This window comes from Rhea pennata, chromosome 3 (genome assembly GCF_028389875.1).
Source record: "Rhea pennata isolate bPtePen1 chromosome 3, bPtePen1.pri, whole genome shotgun sequence".
NCBI classification, from domain to species: Eukaryota; Metazoa; Chordata; class Aves; order Rheiformes; family Rheidae; genus Rhea; species Rhea pennata.
In genome coordinates, this window is record NC_084665.1 from 51,772,469 (window position 1) to 51,791,047 (window position 18,579).

The window sequence follows — 18,579 nt, forward strand, 5'->3', positions numbered from 1 at the left end:
TCAAGGAAGTACTATGGTGTCTAGCATTTGCATAAGAGCTAGGGCCTGGCCATGAGTTGAAAGACAGGTTATGGGTCTTGCTCTGGTTTTTAAGGGTTGCTGAGTGCTTAGAGAGACTGAGATGCTCTTCTGTTTTTAGCTTGAATTAAAACTTTGGTGAGGTAGTCTAGGATGTGCAGAGAAGTTGTGGTAGAATTAAAGATTCCTCAAGCTCCAGCTGAACCTCTTTCCTCTCAGGGAAGGATGGTGCTGCCACTTGCACAAGAGAAGAGGAAGACACTATTACTTAATTGCTAACAGCAGTGCTCGAGGCCCTGACCAAGATCAAGGATCTATCATGCTGCACGTTACATAGCAAGAGGTGGCCATGCAGCTCATGTGAACCTCAGCAAACAAGAAATGAAGAGTGGGAGGAAAACTAGAGGCAAAGAAAAGGGGAGTGACAGCCAAAGATTGCACAGCAAGTCGCTGATAGATGTAAATGCACATTTCACACTAGCAGAAACTGTTTTCCTGCTCTGCTGTACCTGTGAATAATTGACCAGCTGAGCAAGAAGATGTTTAAACAATTGCCAGCTTACCCTGATCTTCAGCACACAACTGGTCAAGTAAACTCTAGCTGTGTATGCTGAATATTGCATCTCACGTTGTGCAGATTTTCTCTATGCAGTGTATAATAGGTGGTTGCATGTATTATTTTTTCTCTTTAAAGTAACCAGGATGAGAGAGGATAACTGTAACAGTTGGTTATATAAGAACAATTGATGCCTAGTTTTTGTTTTATTTTCTACTGATGCAGCCTAATACTATGTCTTTTTTGTTTCTTAAACAGTGAAGAAAAGCAGATGTGTTTTGAATTAGCTCTGCTAAAGGGAAATCACCACTACTGTTTGCTTTGCTGGAGAAAAAAATAATTAGAAGAGAGTCTGGCTTTTCTCTTCAAACAGATCTTATTCCCAGCCTGCATATGCCTGTTTCCTAGAGATCTCCTGGGCTCAGGCCAGATGTCAGCACAGGTGTCATCAGGTGTCAGCACAACATGCCTCTCAGTAGCAGAAGACTTGGAGTGAGAAGCATCCTTCAAAAAGATTGGTGAGGGAGAAAATGAAGGTTAACAGCAGTGATATGTGGGGAGAGATTTCCATGTAGTTCTAACTTCTACTTTCTCACAGCTATTGCTGCTCTGCTGATGACACAACTTGCAAGTTATTAAAAATTTAACGTTATTCAGAATCATCTTTTCCTACACAAGCCAAGCACTTTCGTTTCTCACACCTATCCTCAGAAGCACTTTCATTCCTCAGGAACAGTGGGGGAACAAAATATATCTACAATGTATATTACATTTAATATATGATGACTGATATTTACTTGTATACATAAATGCCACAACAGATCAATAACTGAGTATTTTTTCTCTCTCTAAGATATTTAGATATTTTCTTCTCCTTTTAAAAAGATGTATATACTGTACAAACATGGAGGATAAGGGAGTTTGCTATTGGAAAAAGGGACTATATGTCAAGAATATAAGAAGAGCCCACAGATGGGTACTGTGGTCTGGCCTACAACAACAGCCTATCTGCTGCCCTTTGGTTACTTTGGAGAACGTGCTGGGAAAAGGGATACCAATGAAGGTGTTTGGTGCTGCAGGTTATGACTTGGCCACACCTTTGGATGAGGACTACTTTCTGTGCAAGAGCCCTGAGATCACTGGTAACTTAGCAGGATAAAAGTCAAATGCAGTGAATGTGCAAATCCAAGGTAAGAAGCGCAGTTAAAGATGAGGAAGTGGGAGGAGCGAGAAAGAGCTATGCTTAATTTGCCTACTGCAATATTTAGTCAGAAGGATCTTGTTCAATGTCCAGGTAACTTGCTGCAGCTTTTCCTCATGTACACCTCATTAAGGAATCTGTCCATGTGTGCATTTAGCATCTCAGGTTGCATGCTTTAGAGAGGATCTCTTGGAGCATGCTCAGTTTTATCCATCTTCTTCCAACTTCTTTCTGAAGTTCTCCAGGAGGTTAAATCAGATTAAATCTTCTCCTCCACAATTTCTCTCTTGACTGAAATAAACATTTCATTTCCTGGAAGGAACCAGTTCTGTGTTAGACCAAGTAGCAGTACTTACCCAATTAATTACTAACTCTTTACTTTAAAAGGATAAAGGTCTTCCTTATACACACACATGCACACGTATAATTTTGTGAACCAGAGAACCCTTCAGTGGCAACCAAGGTTAATCTCTTGGAGACTGTCAATGATGCTCACCTCACTCTCCTGGCCATGTGGTCCTGCTGCCTTCCTTGTGTCTGTGCAGTCAAGGTTCAGGGATCTGATCAGCTTGAGAAATCATCCTCCTCTCGTTTCCTGGGACTGGATTTGGTGGGTGCAGCTCCCTGTGCTGCTGTAGCACAAGGGAAATGGGAACTTGTGAAATGGCAGAGGGTAGAGTGGGACTGTGACAACTGACCTTACCATGGAGCCACCTGAGCTGTCATTTTTCACTGGGAAGTGTATTCTTCTTTGATCCTTAGATGTTATGTCATAAATTAAAAAATATTTTTCATCCAAATTGCTAAAATGATGTAGCTCCATTGCATGTAGCTCTTTATTAGCTCATAGCTTATCAAAGAATGGTTGAGGTTGGAAGGGACCTCTGGAGATCATCTTGTTCAACCCCCCTGCTCAAGCAGGGTCACCTAGAGCACATTGCACAGGATCGTGTCTAGGTAGGTTTTGAATATCTCTGGAGAAGGAGAGTCCAAAACCTCTCTGGGCAACCTGTTCCAGTGCTCTGTCACTCTCACAGTGAAGAACTTCTTCCTTATATTAGGGTGGAACTTCCTGTGTTTCAGTTTGTGCCCATTGCCTCTTGTCCTGTCACTGGGCACCACTGAAAAGAGTTTGGCCCCATCCCCTTGACACCCTCCTGTAAGGTATTTGGATAAATTGATAAGATCCTTTCTCAAGTCTTCTATTCTCCAGGCCCAGCTCTCACAGCCTTTCCTCACAAGGGATATGCTACAGTTCCCTAATCATCTTCTTAGCCTTTTGCTGGACTTTCTCGGGTAGTGTCACGTCTCTCTTGTACAAGGGAGCCCAGAACTGGACAAATTACTCCAGATGTGTACACCAGGGCTGCGTAGAGGGAGGTTTTCCAGGAGCTCCTTGCTCATCCATGCAAATCTGTTGCCCCTTTGCTTGACTTCTTACTCATAGGAATGAACCACTCTCGAGCCTGGAGGAAGGAATGCTTGAATATTAACCACATATAAAGGTGAATGATCACACTGGAGTGACAGGGTTTTGGAAGTATTGTTCCCTGCCACCCGTTCCACTCATCTTTCTACATAAAACTCTGTATGGCTTACTAAATTTGAATTGGCCCCTTTTTCTAATGCAGAATATGCGGTAGGATTGAAAAGATGATTGTGAAACACAGCACAAAGAGTTACGTTGTCTTAACTCAGAGCTTATTGGTAATTTTGTACTTACGTGGTTTCTTCTGTGGAAAATGTAATTTCTGAAAACTAAATGAGAAAAGAATTACTCTTCCAAAGTTTTTTTTTTTCTCTCTCTCTCTCTATCAGGAATATTAGAATTAAATATTTCGTTTGGGTCATTGTTTTTTGACAAAACTGAAATATTTTAGTTCTTGAACCAAACCAAAATATTTGGCTTTGAGTCACTGAGGGTTTTGCCAAGCTCTTAAGGTTGCATTTTGGGTACTGTATCACTTATACTCTTCTTGCACAGTTCAGTTGTGCAGTATGTTGACAGGACATGTGATATCAAAACAAATGATAGATTATCCAAGAAAGATAATAACCCATAATATTTACCCCAGACATAATGACGGGGAAAGGAGGCAGATACAATTTAATGCTGAAGAGATTTGAAAAGAAACATATCAGATTCAATGAACAGTAATGTTTCTGTACAAGAATATCGACATGATCTCTTTGATTATAAATCTTGCATTAGGATATTTTGTGTTACGTTAGAAATTTCCTGAAACTTTGAAATCATGGAATAGCTGAGATTGGAGATTTCTTGGAGATTTCTGGTCTGAAGCAAGGTCATCTAGAGCAAGTTGCTCAGGGTCCAGTTGGGTTTTGAATGTATTTGAGCATGAGGACTCCGCAACCTCTCTGAGCAACCTGTTTCAGTGTCTTCCCAGCCTCACAGTAAGAAGTTTTTTCTTTTGTTTAAGTGGAATTTCATGCATTTCAGTTTGTGCCTGCTGCCTCTCATCCTATTTCTAGGCACCACTGAGAAGAGTTTGGCTCTGTCTTTAGTTCCACCCTCTTCGGCATCAGATATTTGTACATAAGTCAGATATTGAAATATTGCCATTTCCTACAGGAAGAATGTTACAGTTTTCATTCAGCTTTCTGTTAAATATGAGACCAAGGATAGGAAAATAGAGGAGAGAGAGGATGGAGGCAGAATTGTTAGGCATGAACTAGGCATAAAAGAGCACCTATCACAAACTTTTACTTAGATACTGTATGACACATATAGGATGACATCACATCAAAATTTCTTTTTGTTCAGTAACATTTCTTCTTCTTCCCTACTAAGACATATAGATCACAGCAAAAGCCATTAATGCTTTTGTACCCATCTGAATAGTATTGTAAAGGGAGCTCAGGGCTTCTTTTTAAATTGTTTATAAGTTTATGTAGACAAGATTGTCTCTCTCCTTAAATCAAAAAGTCAAATACCTCCTGGGGAGAGAAGCAGAGATCATGTAGTAGTCTTACCTTGAATTTAGAGGCAGTGTGTGGAGCAGTCTCTGGTTTGCACGGATTTGACAGTGCAGTTTTGTAGGGCCTGGAGTGCAGGATAATTTAAATCTTGGTAATTTGTCCCAAATGTTTAAAGAAGTTAATATCCAGGATATCTTTTTCTTCTGTCTCCTGTTCTCCAGGAGATATGCCTCTATCTAAAACATAGATGGATGCAATTAAAGGAACATTTAAATACAGACTGGCTACAGAAGACGTTGAGGGAGAGGAAGATCATGACTGATGCTCTGATTTTCCTCAGTGAGGTCTACTGGCTGCTTTTTAACTGGTCATCGGTGTCAGAACCTCCTGACTGGGAGGGGACACTTCGAGACTTTTTTTCTGAAATGTTTTCTCCAAAATTAAGGCAAGCTCTTTCACTCTCTTCTGCTTTAGAAAAGTGAAAATGCAAGTCTCTCTCTCTCCAAGGCTCTTTAGCTACCACAGAAATGTAGTGTGCCCATGAAGCACAGGAAGTTCCATCTGAATATAAGGAAAAACTTTTTCCTGTGAGAGTGACAGAGCACTGGAACAAATTGCCCAGAGAGGTGTGGAGTCTCCTTCTCTGGAGATACTCAGAACCCACCTGGACACAATCCTGAGCGATATGCTCTAGGTGACCCTGCTTGAGAATGAGGGTTGGACTAGATGATCTCCAGAGGTCCCTTCCAACTTCAATCATTCTCTGATTCTGTGATTCTGTAGCAGATAACAGATACAAACCTATTTTGTGGCATCTGTTTCAGTGCAATAGCTGGACACCCTCGCCAGGGACCCAAATGAGGCCTTGCTTTGGCTGAGTTAATAACAGATTCCATGTAGCAAAGTTGTCCTTCCTGCAGCTAGGCATGCTCTGTGAGGGAAGTGACATGGAAGATATTTGGGCAGGACATGGAGCTCTATGTATTACACGTGTACCTTCACTGTCTAACATGTCCTCCACTCCTTTCACAGCAGGACTGCAGTGATTGCCTTGCTGATGAGTTTTGTTTTGACCTGGTAGAGTATGCTGAGTGTGCTGCTTTATATATAGCAAATATGTGGCTTTTGTATGAACAATCCGTGACTTACAAAGCATTATATTCAATGCTGCTGTTGAGTGTCCTGAGAAGAAAGCTGAAATCAGAACAGCTCTTAGGCCTCTTATCTTGTCTCTTGGCAAGGCTGTGAAGGTAAGTTTGAATGTCTGGTAACTCTGATAACTCTCTTATTCTTATTAGACGGATTTACAGGAGGCTACAGTCTTCAAGGTTCTCACTTCGGCCCTTAAATGACAAGATTTTGGCTGTCTTTCTCTTCACTATAGCAAGAGGAAAGAGGAGAAGGAATGATGAAAGAGATTCCCACACACTACAGAGGTGACCAGGGAATGGCTGAGATGAAGAATGTTGCCTTTTAAAAAGATTTATGCAGCTTGCTATCATTTGTCCCTTTAAATTCTCTGTTTTTTGAATGCGTGCTAAGAAAATTTGAATTATGGGCAGAAAAAAACAGCGGCTCGATTGAAAAAACAGTGGCTCAGTAGAAATTGGCAGTTTTCCATGTGCTGTGGTATTTGTAATAATCCGTACTGATGAAAGAAACATGACTAATATTGCTGGATATTATGCTAATGTTACAAAGTGCATGCAGTGGTAATTAAAGAATTACATACATGTAAATGATCTTAAAGGTGACTTCAAATTAAGCTACAAGTTTACAGCAGAATGATGTCATGCTGGACTGATGCCAGTCCTAAGAGTTGCTTACACACTAACTTCCAGTCTGCAGAATTTCCCTAGCACAGTGTAAGGGTTCTTCGTGCTTAAATACTTGCTGCTTGGATATAAATGATCACAAAAAGTGATTTTCTTTTCATTTCTGATATATTCTGCCACACAAAATAAAATAAAATAAAATAAAATAAAATTACATCTGTGTTTCTAATAAAAAGCAGGAGTTTACAAGGATTGATTGCCATTACCAATTTTAATCATCATTTAAATCAGCAAACAGAACAAAATTTAGTTTAAAATAATCAATTTTAATCTTGTTTTGTATTTGTACTTATTAGTTACCTTCCTAAAGGAATGCTGGACCATTGTGGTTGGTAACGTACCACAGTAACATTCTGATTTTCACTTAAATGTAACCTTTATGCTAAATGTGGTAGTACTTGCTCTTCTTCTTTTTTTTTTTTTTTTTTTTTTTTTTTGAGGGAATATATATTTTATATGCATATATATATATAATGCATATATTTAATCAGCATGTATGTATGTAAATATGTATGTATTATTTACCCTCATATACTTTTAGTCAGATTATAATTCTGAAGTAATTTACAAGAATAATGAATGCTACATTTACCTTATTATGATTACACTCTTATTTGTGTTTCCTGTCAAGCTGCAGTTGGATGGAATTTGCAACTCAATTAAAAAGCACAAAGCCAATGTTGTAAAGTTATTTGTTTTAGTTAAATTAAAACACCTTAAAAGCTGGTTACTTAGGGAAAACATTCATTTATTTAAATGGATTTTAAAACTAATTGATTCATTAAACAAAGTGAGTATTGCTGTGGTTAACAAATTGTACTAATAGTTTCTGATCATCATGTCTGTCATGATTTTAGAACTAACAGATCTCAGCCTGCTTCACTTCATTTATATTTGTGGATGGGAAAGAGCAGGGGATAGTAAGCTACCCATTTCTTTAGCAGCCAAAAATTTCTCAGCTATGAATAAGTTAGTCACTAAATTTAAGTAACTAAACAAACAGAAATGCCGGAAATATAGTCCTTACACTTGCAGAAGAGGCTATAGCTTTTTAACTATTTCCATATTTTGCCAGATTTGGATCTAAAACTCTAACTCATGAGTTAGCTGATTTAGTGATTTTTTTCAGCAGTTCACATGTACTACAGGGATATTAATGTTTATTTAATACAAATAATTTAATGATTATGGTAAGTATAGACATTGATGCAAGTTTTCAGTATTTAAATTTAGATTTGATATAGATTTACTAATAAAAGTATATTTCATTTAAATTAGGAATATGATTTAAACATATGCTTCCACTCTGGAATCCACTTTAAACCTGTACAGAGTTATGCAAAAGGACAGAAATAGTCACCCACCAACCAGTAGCTGTTGATCCAGATGATTACAAAGAACAATTCCCATCCCCATCATCTCTTAACTGCTCAATTCTGAGGACATACAGTTGTCTGAAGAACAGATACCCCTGATATGCAGTCTGCTAGTTGATGGGAGGCAGAGAGATGTCACAAGCTCATGTGTCCATTTGCTTACAAGGTGTTTCCCTGTGGCAATAAAGACAACTAAAATACGCAATGTTTTTATTCATATTACTTTTCTAGGTGGTCCACTCCCTGAAGGAATTGCTAAGGTCCTGAGCTAAGTTGCCACTGAGGAAATGTTAGGAAATGTTTAATGGCTTTTAACTCAAAGCAATGTGTCTGAGGCAATAACAGAGAGACATACTGAGTGCACCTTGAAAGAATGACATAGCTTCCTGCATTTAAGCCTTGGAGTGTCATTGCTGTGGCTTTGAAGGTGACTGGACCTCAAGAACTGCAGCTCTGGATGCTTCTTCTTGAGATACCTCCGTATACCTGGGAGTAGAAAGGAGAAACTCTCTATCACATGTGCAAAGCTATGCCCTAGATATACAGCAGAGCAAAGATGCTGGGGTCACAGCCCTTGGGCCTGTTTGGCTTTTGCGGTCTGAGCCAATATTGATCAAAGATAGGATAAATGGATGGATAGTATAAAGTTGTTCATGACTGACTCATAGAATACACATTTCTCACAGAAATGTGCCACGTTGCTACAACTTACTTACGAGAATATGAACTCCGAAGTTGTTTTTAGGACCTTTTTTGTTGGTTTCTCGGGGAAAAATGGGATAAAAGAGTTCTGAAGTGTGTGTTGAGTGGTAAGAATATTTCCACAGAAAGCTATTCCCTACTGTGGACCTACTGTTGTATCTATACAAGCAGCACAAGAATGAGATAAGACTATTGATTATTTTGTTTCCCGACTTCAGCTCTGAGCTCAGTCCTATGGCTTTGGAGCTGTCTGGGAGGATTATCAAGGACCAAGGTAGTGATGGATTGCGTATGATGCACTGCAAGTGAGATTACTTGAAGTCCTTTTCTCTCAGTAATGATCCTGCAAGACACTACCTGGTTCAAAAGGAATAGGACACTTGACTTCCCAGAAAGATAAGTTTCCTTTTAATTTACTGAATCACAGAAAATCTCAGAACCAATCAGTGTCTATGCTCGCTGACTGTAGTACCTAGGTTTTGCAAGGTTTGTGTACTGGGACACAGGAACTAAAACTGAGTGTTAAGACCATTCTAGCAGTTTATTCAGTAAGTGATCTGAAAAAAAAAAAAAGAAAGCCTAACAGGTGAAAAAAAAAAAAGAGTAAAAGTAGGCCTGGTAGAAGATCAGCAATCAGAAAACAATTTAGGGGGCTGTGCTAGAGCTCTAGCAGACTGGTTCTTCAGTTAAGTCTTGGCCACCAAAACTTAAGCTTATGTTTTCTTCTAATCACTTTTGTATTTCGTTGATGCAGTGCATCTCATTGCATCTCATTGATACAATGAGAATAGCTGTATTCAAATCATGAACTAAACTCACAAGCTGGCACAGTTTGCTGGACAAAGCATGTATTTTTATGTGATTTAAAAAAACAATAACATGATCTAAATTCAAACTGATGTACACATATTGTGTACTATATTATTCATTCTATTCTGCATGGAAAATTCTTCAAAAATCTGAAATGTCTACTAAGTTTTTGAGATATTTTTATTAAATTTCTGTTCTTTTACATCATTTGTTTTGATTTTAATGTGCTAAAAAACTTTAATTTATCTAACCCACAGACCATTTATTACACATTTATGGAGCAAAATAGATGCAGAATAGCAAATGATGATATATGAAAAAATATTAAAATAAATGAGTTTTTGGCATAGGCTCTCCATAAAGAGCACTAGTATCACAAAATAGTCACAATGCATTATTTAAGGTCATGTATATTCTACTTTATATTTAACACTTCTGTCTCAGAAGCCTGGAAAGGACCATATGGACCTTTTCAATAAGACATTGACTACATGAAGCACTTGTTAGATCAAATGCGTGCACAAAATTGTGGATGAATATATGAATCAGGATATACCACTCCCAATGCAGATAGAAGAGCAAATGAGAGTTTATGCAGGGGCAAAGCCTGTTAAGATGAGCTTGCATGACTTTCCCTGACTGAAAGAAGTATTTTGGGTATAGACATTTCTAAAACTATCGGCAGAAAGAGCAAAAGAAGGCAATGACAGCAAAAAATAAGTTTCCAAAGTTAGGATGAACTTGAAAAGATGCTGTGCCTCATCTCTCTCAGGATAAAAACTGGTCTTCACAGAAGTTCTCCTGATAGCTATATCGGCTAAGTTTCTCTTTCCCCTCCTTTACACACCACCACAGGTAGAGGTGAAGCTTAAATTAGCAAAAGGAAATTGCCTGTGGGCTCCTGGCACCACTTCCCTGAATGACATCTTTGTCTGGTAGGAGTTTTGCCAACATTAGTGAACTGCTAGGGAACACAACTGGTTTTCACACTTCTCTCTGGAAGCAAATCTTTGTCATGTGAACTTGGCCTAGGACGATAATTGTTGTTATCCCAGCAGGCTGGGTAAAAGTAAGGCATTCATTCCAGATGCCTTACTCGGGCTTCAAGGCAGTTGCTGTCTTAAAATGCAAGCCTTTGTTTTTCCCATAAACTCTCTTCCAAGAAAATGGACTGTTATTTCTGAGTTAGAACTAGCATCTCAAACTATAATGATTTACATATCTGTCAGGCCTCTCATCTGGAATGACTGTTTTAGAGGTTGTTGTATCAGTTGATTTACCACTTACAGGCCAAACACTGCAGTTTCAGAACAAGGATTCCATTGACACTTGGGTAAATTCTGGCTGATTTTTCCACCATGAGTTGGCTGCTTCTGTGTTCATGTAGACGTCCCCCTCGCTCTGCCATACAGTCATATGCTTTAACCTATCATTTGTCCACCGCACTTACACACAGCTCTGGCTGCAGTACAATATGTCAACTGCTTAAGACCAACTGTGTGCATTGTTTTTGCCAAGGGGAAAACAGTACTGGATATGTATGAAACTGCAAGGTGAGCATGGATGGGAATTATGTAGCCGCTTGTAGTGAACTGAGATAAAACATGAGGGTTGTCCTCTTCTTGTTTGTGGACAGTCCTACTTTCTCAGTTTTTGAAATGACATAGAGAAGACCAATGCTCCCATAACCTAACAAATCAGGGGAATATAAACTGGATGATGTGGTTGTAGGACCCAAACAGACAGCTCAGAATAGGTTTTGAAGTATCCTATTGCTGACTTCAAAAAAGTGTGATGTAGGGACATGAAATAGATTTGCTGGGTCAGAGTAAGTTTGGGACTGGTTGGGCTCAAAAGCTGGAAGCTGCTGCTGCTTCTGGGAGAATAGTATCCTGCATCTGATGGTTACCCAGTTTCCTCAAAAGAAGGGAAAAATACCTTAATTAGCATAGCTTTTCATCTTCAGTTGCTTTACATGGCACCATTGCCAAAGAAGCTGGCATCTTTCTGCTAGGGAAAATAAAAATAAGAGATGTTTACCCTCTATGACTATATTCCACAAAGGCACTGTTGTAAAAATAGCTGGAAAAAATCAAATCTGTGTTGTCACTGAATACTTTTTTGCTCTCAGATTTTGCCTCCTCAGCTGCATGGTAGGTGGAAAGATTATGATGTGTTCTAATACAGTGCTCAGATGTAAATATCAGTCATGTTACTCACCACAATAATGCAAACAGATGGACAAGTTAGATCAACTTCTACTTGGTCTTCTGAGTGGGACCCAGCTAGACAATAAAACCACACAGGAATTTAATTTAAGCATGGGCTTAAAACAGTGAAAAATGTCTCTGACACCCTTCCCTCTATTAAGACCTGACCTTTCTGAGGTCTTAATTGTCCCTCTGAGCCCCAGTTCCACGTCGGTTACAAAGGGGAATCCTCTGCAGAGAGCAGGGGTTGCTCACTGTTCCTTTAAAAAGCAGTAGGACTAACAAAAAAACCAGAGGTTCATTACTGCAAAGGAGATAGACACTATCTAAGAAATTAGTTTATGTAAGGAACATTTCTTACACATATCTTTGCTGTCATTGCTGTCATCATTAATATCACTGGACTGGACTGTCAGATGCTTAAGGTAAGTATAGGTGGGAGGCAAACAATGCGCCTGCCTCAAAGCACATTAGTTAATAAAGCTTTTGTTACAACTTGATTTATTGTCTAGTTTGTAGTCAACATTAGTTATTAAACATTTCAGAGAGAGAAAGGATTGCTATGACAACAAATATGAATAATTCATCTGAAGGGGAAAGGGGACATGCAATAATAGAACAATTGCTAAAATTCCTTTTAAAGGATTTGTGTGCATCAGAAGCAATAATAAAAAGAGAGAATTTCAATATATGCTGTCTTGCTAACTGCAGCTTTAAAAATATCTGTTATCACTGGTGGCTTGCAGAGTACTAGTGAGAGTGCAAAATCTGCAGCAGCTTCTATCTTATAAATAGTGAAGTGGGACACAAACAGCATATCAGGAAGCATCTCTACATATTGAAGTTTTGAGTGCTCTGAACTTGGTTAAAATTGTGGACTTTTTTTCTGTCATAAATGCTGAGCCACAGAAGTTAGTGACCTGATCCAAAATATCTGTAAAATATTGTAAAACAATGTTCTTTAGATTGTGAGATCAGTTTCTCTGGGGAATTTATAGTATTTTGCTCAGAAAAATAATTCCCAAAGAATTTAAAGAAGAGAATAAAAAATGATTTAATGCAAGAATGAAAGTAGGTTCATTATTGCCCTTGCTTTATTATATAATAACAATCTCTTCCCAAGAAGGCTTTAATCATGCATTTTGTCCCATTCTCTTGAACCCACAACATGTGCATTTTTAACAAAACATGACAAGTCCTACTGAACAGATTTTTTTTTAAAAAAAAGAGAAAGTTATTTTACCTTTTCTTTCAAATAAAGATACCAATCCACGAAGGAAATAACTACTGATCCCCCCAAATCCTAGATGAATCTACAAAAGGAAACAGCATGGATAGCATCAGTCAAAGATTTTCTGTCCTATTTGGCTGATATATGTTACTCTAGACAGATAATAGCATACATTTTAGAGGCTGGTCACTATGGCAGTTCAGGCTTTAGTCTCTCTTCTGGCACAGCAGGGAGGTGTGTGCCTGTTGTTACCATGTATTCACATACAGGATGACTTAAAATGAGTCCAGCAACTTAATTCATGGAGACTATCAATATTCATTCTGTGGAGCAGAGCTGGACTCAGTACTGTAATTACTGCAAGACCAATGGTCTTTCTCCCTTTTCAGTACAAAGGGAGATCTTCACTATTTCAGGCCATGTTCTTGGATTGATTCATGATAGTGAAGGAACATCAAAGCTGAGGCTGTCTCAAGGATTTTCAGTGTGTTCTTTAGGCATGTATTGTTCATAAATAAATGCAGAGCAACTTAGTGCTGTGAAGGTTCCTGTCTTGCAAGAAGGTGTGTGAAGATAAGGACAGAGGTGACCCAACACAGTCAGGACTTGCCAGTGTATAATACAAATGAGGGTGGTCCAGTTTAGCTCTATTTACAGCCAGTAGCAATGGTCTTCATGTTAACCATCCCCTGACTCTATATCTCTCCTGCCACTCATATCCATGCTCTTCTACATCAGCCGGGAGCGTGGGGTCACCCTGTCTGTGCTGTGCAAAAAGCCCCTAGGAAAAGAAGTTGTACATAATCACACAGAATCTAGGAAAAGAAGTTGTACATAATCACACAGAATCAGAGAATCAGTCAGGTTGGAAGGGACCTCTGGAGATCATCTAGTCCAACCTCCCTGCTCAAGCAGGGTCACCTAGAGCATGTTAGACAGGGTTGCATCCAGGCAGGTTTTGAGTATTTCCAGAGAAGGAGACTCCACAACCTCTCTGGGCAACCTGTTCCAGTGCTCTGTCACTCTCACAGTGAAGAAATTCCTCCTCATGTTCAGGCGGAACTTCCTGTGTTTCAGTTTGTGCCCATTGCCTCTTGTCCTTTCGCATGGCACCACTGAAAACAATCTGGCCTCATCCCCTTGATACCCTTCTTAAGGTGTTCGTACACCTTGCTAAGATCCCCCCTCAGTCTTCTCTTCCCCAAGCTGAAGAGGCCCAGCTCTCGCAGCTGTTCCTCAGAGGGCAGGTGCTCCAGCCCTCTGATCATCTTTGTAGCCCTATGCTGGACTGTCTCCAGTAGCTCCATGTCTCCCTTGTCCTGAGGAGCCCAGAACGGGACACAGTACTCGAGATGAGGCCTCCCCAGGGCTGAGTAGAGGGGCAGGATCACCTCCCTCGACCTGCTGGCAAAAGTCTTCCTAATGCACCCCAGGAGACCATTGGCCTTCCTGGCCACAAGGGCACATTGCTGGCTCATGGTCAACTTGTCATCCACCAGCACTCCCAGGTCCTCCTCTGCAGAGCTGCTCTCCAGAAGGTCAGCACCCAGCTTGTACTGGTGCCTAGGGTTATTTTTCCCTAAGTGGAGAACCCTGCACTTGCCCTTGTTGAACCTCATGAGGTTCCTCTCTGCTCAACTCTCCAGCCTGTCCAGTCTGTCATCTGGTGTTTTAAAGACAGTAATATATGAAGGGAATGGGCAAAGAAAGAAAATAACCTTAGTAACTTTTTTGAGTAGAAACTAGTTCTGAAATGTTAAAATGCAAGCCTCCTTCATGTCTCTGACTAAATAAATAAATAAATTGAAATAGAGCGTTATAGATTACAGACTTTAAAATTGTATTTGGATAACTTAAAGTGGATTAGAATGATAACACAAATTGGTGATTAGTTTAATAAAGTTTGATATCTTGTAATGTTTTGAGAAAATTAATTAAGGCAGCCATTTTCCTGCAGTATAAAAATCAGTTACTATGTCTGCATTGCTGTATTATTATACTCAATAAAAATGCCCTTAGGATTTTTAGCATGTGAATTAAGCATACACTTCTAACAGCTAAGCTAGCAAGAAAGAAGGTCAGCGCTCCTTTATCTGCTAAATGATCCAGGAGCTGAAATAGATCTACACAATGGGCCTGAAAAATCAACTTTGTAGAAAGTCTTTAAACTCATATTTACAATTCCTCATCAATCACTGTTTCTTTTTTCTTGTTCTTTTTTTTTTTTTTTTTTCCAGGGTGATCTCTCATAAAACCAAGCATAATTCATTCCAAAGAAGGTCTCAGATTCAAAATACTCATCTTTAAAAGTCACTTCCTGCAGCAGTGAATTGCAGAAGTGAGTTATACTCTGTCTAATTCCATATGGCTTTTTACATGCTCTGTTTAACATGTTTTGCCTTTATTCTTTTCCCCCTTTTGTCATGTATTTTGAAATAAGTTTTAAAATAACTTTTTGATTTTTTCCCTTCTCCTTTACCATTGCTGCATATTAATTGCTTCTTACTTTTCTCTTCCTCTTCACAAACCAGCTTTCATATGCCCCTAAATGCTCTGATGATGAAACTCATCAGACAAAATAATATTTAACTGGAAAATAAGAGAAGAAAATCTAATTGGCCATTCCCATTTGCGAGGCAAGACAGACTGAGACTCGAGAGTCAGCTCATAGTGTCTGCCTAAGCCTGCAGCCCAGCAGGGCTGCGAAAAAAAGCATACCAAACTGTAATAGGGCAGCGTAACAGGATTACCTGCCCAGAGAAGTTAGCTCCAGTTGGCTGTGGACGTCACTAGAGTTCATTTGTGATATAGGAGACTCAAGAATTGTTCTTTGTAACCGTATCAGTGTCTGAGCTGCAATTTCTTTGCTCTTTTGTGGAAGCTCAGAGAACGCTAAAACATTATTACAGAAAGTAAATGCATTTTTACAGCAGCAACTGATGAAGTCCCATCTGGACACAAACTGAAGGAGGGGTGCTGCAGGGCCAGATTCCCCCCAGGATGAAGTTGTAAATTATAATTAAACCATCTATGTCCCTTGACAGCTGCACATGGCTACATGGATTTTAGAGATACTAGCAGAAATGTGAAATGGAAGCTCTTCTTTGCATTGCCGTACCTGTGTGCTCTTCATGAGGGAATGTGCTGCCTGGCTCAGGTACAATCACCTTCCTGTATTCAGCATTCCCTAATCTCCAAAATGCCAGTTACCTTGATGGATACCTCTGTAATTGCACCTCTATAATTCCTAGTTTTTATCAGGAACAGAAATGAAAGTCTCAAAACATCAAGGAGACAGCTCAGGGAGGTGTAAAACTCACCAATCTCAATAAGCTTTGAAGAAAAACAACCTATTTGCAAAATGACTGCAAACAGGGAAATGTGAAGTTGCACAAGATGCGCTGACCTAATAATAGTTCCAGTCCAGTCTTGCTGTCAAAACATTCAGATAGTGCATGGCAGTACTGTAGTGTCATCTGTGAATTTGAACCCCATATCAGATCTGTCTCGTTTATTCACTGTTTTCCTGGAACTGATGTTGATCTGATGTGGAATTTTTTTTTATGGGAAGAGATCATAAAAAATGGTGTCAGTTCCTGGTTTGCTGTGTTAACTCTAAATGATGTGAGTCAATATTGCCAGTAATGCCATGCATTATTATAGAAGCCTTCTAAAAATGCCCTCTGAAACCTGCACTTTGAATAACACAGTAATGAAAGATGAGTCCTTCTGTCTCTTTTTCACTTCGTATCTCCTTAAATACATAGGAATCCTCCTACCTGTTGTGAAGCAGCTGCCATTTTTGTTGCAAATATAGAATATGGTGACTTACAGTAATTTTTTTCTGTTCACTTTTTTCTCTAGTGGAAACCTTGGCCAAATTTGTCAGATATAGGTTCCTAAAGTTAGGCTCTTAAATAATTGGCTTAAGTGCGCATGGATCTGAACATCCAGCAGCTTTTATTAATGCCAATTATAGTGACAGCAGTCATCACTTAATTTGTCAACTGGTTACTAATTTGGGTCAATTTTCCTTAGAATCAAGGTCTGCACACTCATTTATTTATTTATATATCTTATTTATTTATATCTCTTAAATGTTGTTGAGAATTTTCATCTCTATTCACTTTTTTGTTGCTTTTTAAGTGAGTAATCTGCAACCTAAAAAAATATTTTTTTTAATTATTTAGGAGAAAAGAAAATGAAAATGAGTACCATGAACTCCATTAAAGGAGTGGTGGAAAAATCCAAAGGGCTACAAAGTTCATGAGCATGAGAGGAAAGGTGCGGATTAAAGCAGGGAGCAAGCAAAGCAAAGCAACGACCTCAGAAGACTGCCCACTGGTGTGGAGCAGGGGCTCAGCACTGTGCAGGATAGGTGCTTCAGGCTTGCTTTATGGCTGGAGATCCAAGAGAAGCATAACAGATGCCAAATACAAGGAACTGGAAAAGTAACATCGGGCTAAAATATGGTAAGCAGATAAAGAGAGGTAGGAACAAATAAGGGTTGAATTTTAGCCAAGCAAAATATGTTTGGTTAGAAGGACTTGATAAGTCTGTATAAATAGACAACGATTACAAACTATTAGACAAACAGTAAAATAGAACACAATTGGCACATTAAAAGGGCAAATCATAATTTGATTTTAGAAAAGTGTTGCTGACAGAAAAGGGCAATTGAACCAGGAAACACTTTGCCCAAAGTAGCATGAGGCAGCTTTACCTGACCTGGAGCACCAGTTCCACCATGACACAGCCACAGGCAGCAGTGAATGACAGGTCTAGATCAGCTGTCAAGGGTCACCACTGGCCTCGCTGCCTAATACTCAAAACAAACTTGAGGCCTAAAAGACTACAGTCCACAACTGTATTGCACACTAGGAACAGGCAAAATTGCTCAAGGGGTCTATCTTCATTCATTGAAAAAACAGAGGGTTTGTTAAATGAAATTCCTGAATAACTTCCCAGCTCTCTTCGGTTTAACCCTTATGGATGAAGCTGCAGGGAGATCTCCTTCAAAGACCTGCAGGCTGCGGTCCGTAAGTAGGAGAAGGAGGAAGGTTGGAGGAACCATAAATTTACCATAAATTAGGAGAAGCTGAATTTGAAATGCAGCTTTGTTAAAAAATCGCACACTAACCAGTGAGGACCATAAGTAAACATTTCCCAAGCACTGATTAGTGAGCACAGAGTGAATTTTATGATCAGTTTTCTGTGAATATTTATTCACATTTGAAAGTGAATTCACATATAGCGGGCTTGTTTGCAACCCATTTGGATCTACATTTGACAGTCATCTGAGCACTTGAGGTTTCCTATACCCGTGTAAGGCAAATGTCAAGCTGAAATATAAAAATATTTACCAAAAGAATATCTCATGTAGTAAAAAATTTCCTATTTAGATTTTGTGCTGGGTTGTAGAGTTACATAAATTATCCAGAAACAAAGAGGTCGGCTTGTGTAAGAAAGCAACAGAGCATGAACTATGAATGGTGAATCAGTGGGACAAACTGTTTGCAAATCATCTGCAAACTGAGAATGTGTTTTCTGAAGACATTCCTGTATGATTTCTACTAAATTTGAGCTTTTCATAGTCCATCTGAGGAAAGATTCCCAAAAAAAGGAATGCATGTGTATACTTGGATATACTGCTGATGATTTATTTATTTATCTGAGCATTTGCAGATGCATGACGTGACA